Here is a 7958-nt window from a genome sequence, read left to right as displayed (position 1 = left end):
CTACCTTAATGGTCTACTTTTCCCTATTTTCTTCAATTTAAGTGAATTTGGCAGTAAGGAGTTCATGATCTGAGACACAGTCAGCTCCCAGTCTTGTTTTTGCTGACTGTATAGAGCTTCTCCATCTTTGGCTGTGAAGAATATAATCAATCTGATTTTGGTATTGACCATCTGGTGATGTCCACGTGTAGAGTCTTCTCTTGTGTTGTTGGAAGAAGGTGTTTGCTATGACCAGTGCGTTCTCTTGACAAAACTCTATTAGCCTTTGCCCTGCTTCATTCCATATTTCCAAGGCCAAATTTGCCTGTTACTCCAGGTATTTCTTGCCTTCCTACTTTTGCATTCTAGTCTCCTATACTGAAAAAGACATCTTTTTTGGGTGTTAGTTCTAGAAGGTCTTGTAGGTCTTCATAAAACCATTCAACTTAAGTTTGTTCAGCATTACTGGCTGGGGCATAGACTTGGATTACTGTGATATTGAATGGTTTTCCTTGGAAATAAATAGAGTGTCTAGGAATCTCTGGAGGTGTGGGTTGGCAGTGGCCTGCTGCAGGGTTAGGGGCACTGAGTGTAGCAGTGTGTGCATGGGATCTTTTAAGGAGGTTGCCATTATCTTCATTACCTCCACCATAGTTTGGCCCCAGGTAAATGACTTCCCTGGTGGCTCAGACGATAAAGCGTCTGCCTAAAATGCGGGAGACTTGGGTTCAATCCCTGGCTTGGGAAGATCTCCTAGAGAAGGAAATGGCAACCCACTCCAGTAGTCTTGCCTGGAAAATCCCATGAACGGAGGAGCCTGGTAGGCTACAGTCCATGGGGTTGCAAAGAGTTGGACATGACTGAGCAACTTCACTTTCTACTTAAATAAGAGTGAGGGAACACAGCCCCACCCATCAACTGAAAATTGGATTAAACATCTACTGGCAGAAAGTGAAGAGGAACTAAAAAGCCTCTTGATAAAAGTGAAAGAGCAGAGTGAAAAAGTTGGCTTAAAGCTCAACATTCAGAAAACGAAGATCATGGCATCCGGTCCCATCACTTCATGGCAAATAGATGGGGAAACAGTGGGAACAGTGTCAGACTTCATTTTTGGGGGCTCCAAAATCACTGCAGATGGTGATTGCAGCCATGAAATTAAAAGAGGCTTACTCCTTGGAAGGAAAGTTATGACCAACCTAGATAGCATATTCAAAGGCAGAGACATTACTTTGCCAACAAAGGTCCGTCTGGTCAAGGCTATGGTTTTTCCAGTAGTCATGTATGGATGTGAGAGTTGAACTGTGAAGAAAGCTGAGCACTGAAGAATTGATGCTTCTGAACTATGGTGTTGGAGAAGACTCTTGAGAGTCCCTTGGACTGCAAAGAGATCCAACCAGTCCATCCTAAAGGAGATCAGTCCTGGGTATTCTTTGGAAGGAATGATGCTAAAGCTGAAACTCCAGTACTTTGGCCACCTCATGCGAAGAGTTGACTCATTGGAAAAGACTCTGATGGTGGGAGGGATTGGGGGCAGGAGGAAAAGGGGACGATGGAGGATGAGATGGCTGGATGGTATCACCGACTCGATGGACGTGAGTTTGAGTGAACTCCAGGAGTTGGTGATGGACAGGGAGGCCTGGCATGCTGCGATTCATGGAGTCGCAAAGAGTCAGACATGACTGAGCGACTGAACTGAACTGAGCATGGCCCCACCCATCAGAACAAGGCCGAGTTTCCCCCTCAGTCAGTCTTTCCCATCAGGAAGCTTCCATAGCCTCTTATCCTTCTCCATCAGAGGGCAGACAGACTGAAAACTACAGTCACAGAAAACTAACCAATCTGATCACAGATTGTCTGATCACAGCCTTGTCTAACTCAATGAAACCATGAGCCAGCCATGCTGTGTAGGGCCACCCAAGGTGGATGGGTTATGGTAGAGAATTCTGACAAAACATGGTCCACTGGAGAAGGCAGTGGTAAACCACTTCAGTATTCTTGCCTTGAGAACCCCATGAACAATATGAAAAGGCAAAAAATACGACACTGAAAGATGAACTCCCCAGGTTGGTAAGTGCCCAATACACTACTGGAGATCAGTGGAGAAATAAGTCCAGAAAGAACGAAGAGACAGAGCCAAAGCAAAAACAACACCCAGTTTTGGATGTGACTGGTGATAGAAGTAAAATCTGATGTTGTACTGCATAGGAATCTGGAACGTTGGGTCCATGAATCAAGGCAAATTGGAAGTGGTCCAACAGGAGATGGCAAGAGTGAACGTCAACATTTTAGGAATAAGCGAACTAAACATACCCCATGCCCCAGTAATTCCATTCCTATGTATGTTCAACATAATTGCGTGCACTTGGAAACCAGGAGACATGTGCAAGACATGTAAGAATGGTCATAACTGCATTGTTTGTAACAGTTCCAAGCTGTGCATGTGCGTGCTAAGTCGCTTCAGTTGTATCCTACTCTTCTCAACCCTATAGACTGTAGCCCACCAGGCTCCTCTGTCCATGGGATTCTCCAGGCAAGAATACTGGAGTGGGTTGGGATGCCCTCCTCTAGGGGATCTTCCTGACCCAGGGATGGAACCCGAATCTCCTGCGGCTCCTGTTGCAGGCGAATTCTTTACCACTGAGCCACCGGGGAAGCCCACAATAGATAAATTATAGTGTATTCAAACAAGGGAATACTACTTAGCAAGATAATAATAATCTAGACAGTATATTAAAAAGCAGAAACATTACTGACAAAGGTCTGTATAGTCAAAGCTATGGTTTTTCCAGTAGTCATGTATGGATGTGAGAGTTGGACCATAAAGAAAGCTGAGCACCAAAGAATTGATGCTTTTGAACTGTGGTATTGGAGAAGAGACTCTTGAGAGTCCCTTGGACAGCAAGGAAATCAAACCAGTCAATCCTAAAGGAAATCGACTCTGAATATTCATTGGAAGGACTGATGTTGAAGCTGAAGCTCCAATACTTTGGCCACCTGATGTAAAGAACTGACTCACTGGAAAAGACTCTGATGCTGAGAAAGATTGAAAGCAGAAGCAGAAGGAGACAACAGAGGATGAAATGGTTGGATGGCATCACTGACTTGATGGACATGAGTTTGAACAAGCTCCAGGAGTTGGTGATGGACAGGGAAGCCTGGCATGCTGCAGTCCATGGGGTCACAAAGAGTCGGACACAACTGATCGACTGAACTGAACTGAACTAAGCAAGAGGAATAAATTAATTACAAATACATGCAGCATCTTGGGTAAACCTCTCAAACACAATGTTGAGCAAAAGGAGCCAGACATGAGAATAAATGCTATGTGATTTCATTTACATTCAATTTTGAAAAAGCAGACAAAACAAACTAAAGATGGTGCTTAGGAATGCATATGTAGGTGGTAAAACTAAAGAAAAGCAAAGGTGTGATTCCCATAACAGGGTAGTTAAGTTGGGGAATTGGGGTTGTGATTGAGAAGAGCTATGCAGAGGGCTTCTGGGATGCTGACAACATTCTGTTGCTAGTGTCCAATTAATAGAACTTATTAAACTGTGGGTATATATTTTTGTGCATTTTTATATAATGCATACTCTATTTCACAACCAAAAAAAAAAAGAATATGTCGGTTTGAAAAAGAACTAGGTATGTCCCTCGTGATTCAGTGGTTAAGACTCTGCACTCCCAATGCAGGGGACTTAGGTTGCATCCCTGGTCAGGGGACTAGATCCTGCATGCCCCAACTAAAGAGCCCACGTGCTGCAACTAAGACCCAGCTCAGCAAAAAAAAAATCAAAAACCAAAGGGAAACTTCTAGACATGAAAAAAATGTAACTATTGAATGAAAACTTAATAGATCCTCTTCCTCTTCCTTTTCCTCCCCTTGCCATCCTAAACAATTCAGTCCAAAAGCCATGGGCTGGGGCTCAGTGACCGTGCGGGGGGTAGGTGCAGGTGGAGGCTGTAGAAAGTTGGGGTTGTGTGAGGAGGGTGTTGTGAGAAGTACACAAAACACTCAGCAGTGCCCGGAACCTGGTATATACTCAGCCCGTGGCAGTTATTATTATTGTTGTTACGCCGGGAAATGGTGAAGGACAGGAGAGCCTGGCGTGCTGCGGTCCACGGGGTCGCAAAGAGTCAGACACAAGCAAATAAACCACATAGTCAGTACAAAGGAAATGTTGAGAGATGGCCGAGCAGCCAGCAGTCACATCCTCTGATTCCAGCTGCATCTGCAGCCTCACCCACTTTGTGTTGACAGCTTTCTTGCTTTTAGTGTCCAAGACATATGACTCCTTTTCTACCCCGGGGCTTTCCAGTGCCTCGGTGAGAGGCCAATGGAAGCCCATTTGGAATGCCCACATGCATCACCTCCTGGGGGCAGCCCTCAGCCAATGAGGGATGGGAGCCAATGGATGAGTGCTTCTCACTCAGTCCTCAAGGGGATAATTCTGAGAGGCATTTTTTCACTCCACAGACAGTTCCGATGGAATTGAGCCCCAGTTCCCCACAGCAATGCCCAACTCAACCTTACACCGCGTTCTGGCTTTTCCTCCAGACCCTCATGCCTGTTTGCCAGTGTCCCTTCTGTTCCACAGAAGGCCTTTTCTCAGCCTCTGCTTTCAGGGCTATCAGCCTGTCAGAGGCTGGAGAAAGCAGCCCTGATAAACAGATTTCCTCCCAGGATGAATGGCAACAAGGACTCTGTTGCTGGTGGTAAGGGGAGTAGAGATAATCCTTACATGTTATAGCTTCCCAATTACTAAGACTTTCCCTTGCAGTGGGGAAGAGAGCAGAGGTAGATAATGAAGCTCGAGGTTATGCAATAGTTCTAGCCCTTGAAAGGCACGAGGCAGTGGTAATTACATGGATTGTGGGTTGGTTGGCTTCTGCTAACTGCTTTAGAAGTTTTGCAAAGAGAAAATGAGAGGCTGTCGATTCAGGGCATGCTGTGAAACCCAGGGACATAGTGGACTTTGAGACCTCAGATGGGCTTAATAGTATCACATCCAGTTACTGGGGCGCTCATTAATTCGCCAGCCCCTCTCCACCTCTTGTCTTGGCTTCTTCTCTATTTCAGTCTCCCTAGCCCCTCATATAAACAACCTGCACCAAGTCCTTGCCTCAGGCTCTGCTTCAGGAAGGAGCTCAGGTTACTACATCAAGAGGTTAATGGCGGCCAAGTAACTAAGTTTATGACCTCAAAGACTGAAGATTTCTAAGGGGAGCAGCCAATTAGCATGACCCGTGCTAAGGATGAGCATACTATGAATAGCTAGCCTTTTTTTTTTTTCCCAGTTCTTTGTCCCCAGCCCCTGTTCCAAAGTTTTTACATTCATCACCTGAGTTAATTCTCACAGCAGCTCCGTGATGTAGGTAACATTTCTCCCTGTCCCTCTCCTCTTTCCCCCACCCCCTCAAGTGAGGAAACTGAACCCCAGGATTTTATGTAACTTACCCAGAGTCACACAATTAGCACTGAGCCTGGATATCCTCACTCTCAGCCTCTGTGATATACTGAGTTCCTCCAAATATTGTTGTTCAGTCACGAAGCTGTGTCCTCCTCTTTGCGACTCCATGGACTGCAGCATGCCAGGCTTCTCTGTCCTTCAGTATCTCCTGGAGATTGCTCAGACTCATATCCATTGAATCGGTGATCCATCCAACCATCTTACCCTCTGTCTCCCCCTTCTCCTGCCTTCAATCTTTCCAGCAGCAGGCTCTTTTCCAATGAGTCAATTCTTTGCATCAAGTGGCCAAAGGATTGGAGCTTCAGCTTCAGCATCAGTCCTTCCAATGAATATTGAGTTGATTTCCTTTAGGATTGACTGTTTTGATCTCCTTGCTGTCCAAGGGACTCTCAAGAGTCTTCTCCAGCACAATTTGAAAGCATTGATTCTTTGGTACTCAGCCTTCTTTAGGGTTGGTCAAAAGTTCACTTGGGGTTTTCTATAACATCTTAGGCACTAAGCATGGGCGCCTGCGACCAGCACACTAAGCGTGGCCGAGAGGAGCTACCCCGTCCGAGGTCACACTAGGACCACAGCCTTGTCTAACTCAATGAAACTAAGCCATGCCCGTGGGGCAACCCAAGATGGGCGGGTCATGGTGGAGAGATCTGACAGAATGTGGTCCACTGGAGAAGGGAATGGCAAACCACTTCAGTATTCTTGCCTTGAGAACCCCATGAACAGTATGAAAAGACAAAATGATAGGATACTGAAAGAGGAACTCCCCAGGTCAGTAGGTGCCCAATATGCCACTAGAGATCAGTGGAGAAATAACTCCAGAAAGAATGAAGGGATGGAGCCAAAGCAAAAAGAATACCCAGCTTGGATGTGGACTGGTGATAGAAGCAAGGTCCGATGCTGTAAAGAGCAATATTGCATAGGAACCTGGAATGTCAGGTCCATGAATCAAGGCAAATTGGAAGTGGTCAAACAAGAGAAGGCAAGAGTGAACTTCGACATTCTAGGAATCAGCGAACTAAAATGGACTGGAATGGGTGAATTTAACTCAGATGACCATTATATCTACTACTGTGGGCAGGAATCCCTCAGAAGAAATGGAGTAGCCATCATGGTCAACAAAAGAGTCTGAAATACAGTACTTGGATGCAATCTCAAAAATGACAGAATGATCTCTGTTCATTTCCAAGGCAAACCATTCAATATCACAGTAATCCAAGTCTATGCCCCAACCAGTAACGCTGAAGAAGCTGAAGTTGAATGGTTCTATGAAGACCTACAAGACCTTTTAGAACTAAAAGGTCTAAAGGTCTAAAGGTCTTTTAGAACACCCGAAAAAGATGTCTAAGGTCTAAAGGTCTTTTAGAACACCCAAAAAAGATGTCCTTTTCATTATAGGGGACTGGAATGCAAAAGTAGGAAGTCAAGAAACACCTGGAGTAACAGGCAAATTTGGCCTTGGAATACGGAATGAAGCAGGGCAAAGACTAATAGAGTTTTGCCAGGAAAATGCACTGGTCATAGCAAACACCCTCTTCCAACAACACAAGAGAAGACGCTACACATGGACATCACCAGATGGTCAACACCAAAATCAGACTGATTATATTCTTTGCAGCCAAAGATGGAGAAGCACTGTACAGTCAACAAAAACAAGACCAGGAGCTGACTGTGGCTCCGATCATGAACTCCTTATTGCCAAATTCAGACTGAAATTGAAGAAAGTAGGGAAAGACCATTCAGGTATGACCTAAATCAAATCCCTTATGATTATACAGTGGAAGTGAGAAATAGATTTAAGGGCCTAGATCTGATAGATAGAGTGCCTGATGAACTATGGACTGACGTTCGTGACATTGTACAGGAGACAGGAATCAAGACCATCCCCATGGAAAAGAAATGCAAAAAGGCAAAATGGCTGTCTGGGGAGGCCTTATAAATAGCTGTGAAAAGAAGAGAAATGAAAAGCAAAGGAGAAAAGGAAAGATATAAACATCTGAATGCAGAGTTCCAAAGAATAGCAAGAAGAGATAAAGCCTTCCTCAGCGATCAGTGCAAAAAAATAGAGGAAAACAACAGAATGGGAAAGACTAGGGATCTCTTCAAGAAAATTAGAGATACCAAGGGAACATTTCATGCAAAGATGGGCTCAATAAAGGACGGAAATGGTATGGACCTAACAGAAGCAGAAGCTATCAAGAAGAGGTGGCAAGAATACACAGAAGAACTGTACAAAAAAGATCTTCATGACCCAGATAATCACGATGGTGTGATCACTGACCTAGAGCCAGACATCCTGGAATATGAAGTCAAGTGGGCCTTAGAGAGCATCACTACGAACAAAGCTAGTGGAGGTGATGGAATTCCAGTTGAGCTATTTCAAATCATGAAAGATGAAGCTGTGAAAGTACTGCACTCAATATGCCAGCAAATTTGGAAAACTCAGCAGTGGCCACAGGACTGGAAAAGGTCAGTTTTCATTCCAATCCCAAAGAAAGGCAATGCCAAAGA

General features: G+C 44.8%; 1 protein-coding gene across 1 annotated transcript in view; it reads right to left on the bottom strand.

The window, feature by feature from the left end:
- The window catches only part of MILR1 (mast cell immunoglobulin like receptor 1), a 37961-nt gene that overhangs the window by 3506 nt on the left and 26497 nt on the right, over window positions 1–7958 (bottom strand). The window lies entirely within an intron of this gene.

This window comes from Bos mutus, chromosome 19 (genome assembly GCF_027580195.1).
Source record: "Bos mutus isolate GX-2022 chromosome 19, NWIPB_WYAK_1.1, whole genome shotgun sequence".
NCBI lineage: Eukaryota > Metazoa > Chordata > Mammalia > Artiodactyla > Bovidae > Bos > Bos mutus.
Note: the sequence above shows the minus strand (reverse complement) of the source record. Positions and strands in the feature narration are given on the sequence as shown.